Source organism: Triticum dicoccoides, chromosome 3A, assembly GCF_002162155.2.
Source record: "Triticum dicoccoides isolate Atlit2015 ecotype Zavitan chromosome 3A, WEW_v2.0, whole genome shotgun sequence".
NCBI classification, from domain to species: domain Eukaryota; kingdom Viridiplantae; phylum Streptophyta; class Magnoliopsida; order Poales; family Poaceae; genus Triticum; species Triticum dicoccoides.
In genome coordinates, this window is record NC_041384.1 from 65,058,969 (window position 1) to 65,059,861 (window position 893).

Consider the following 893-nt stretch of genomic DNA (forward strand, 5'->3'; position numbering starts at 1 on the left):
AATTTTTTTTGAAAAAAATACAGATATGCATGCAGGCATAATGTATATATTTGTAAATCTACAGGACGAAATATGTTGAATGAAGGTTGTGCAAAAATATAAAAAAACTGAGGCTTTTTAGCACATGATACTATTCATCCTCAAAGTCTACGAATTTTATTTTTTTTGTAAAGGTCGCATTTTCAAGGTATTTCATCCTGAATTTTCACGCACATATACATTTCATCCTTGTATACTTGCATATTTTTTTTAGATTTTTTTCTGAAACCAAAAGGTTTGAATTTTTATTTTTAAAAAAATTTCAGGCTCCATGGAGCCTGGTCACCAAAACGCACCACTAAAGAAAAAGGGGGCTCCCAAGATAGAGGCCAAGAGTAAGTGGGGTTGAAGAACCAAATCCGACAAAAAACGAATCTTGCATGTAAAAAAGGTATACTTTTTTGCGGGTAAAAAAGGCACTTTCACTGCGAAAGTCCCCATCTCAGCTCGAGCTCATATGAGCTCGGCATGAACAGTAAAATTTGACAAAATTCTGAATTTTTTTGTGACAAATGTTTCCAGTGCTTGCAAAGTTTCATCTTCAAATGCCATTCGTGGAAGTCGTGGAAAAATAAATCAGCACTCCAAAATGTTTTTGAAAATAGCATTTCGGAACATCAATTTTGTTGTTTTTGTCATAACTTCCATGAATGTCTCCATGATGAAACTTCACATATAATCAAAAAAAATTGTCAGTGTTTCACATAAAAAAAATCACATTTTTTGAATTTTTTTTGGATTTTACTATGTTGAATGGCGAATTAAAATCAGATGATGGCTCAATGAGGAATTCTCCATGTTGGCCTGCTCTTGGTGTGTCAACGACCAAACTGTTTAACCATGGTCGCCTCCCC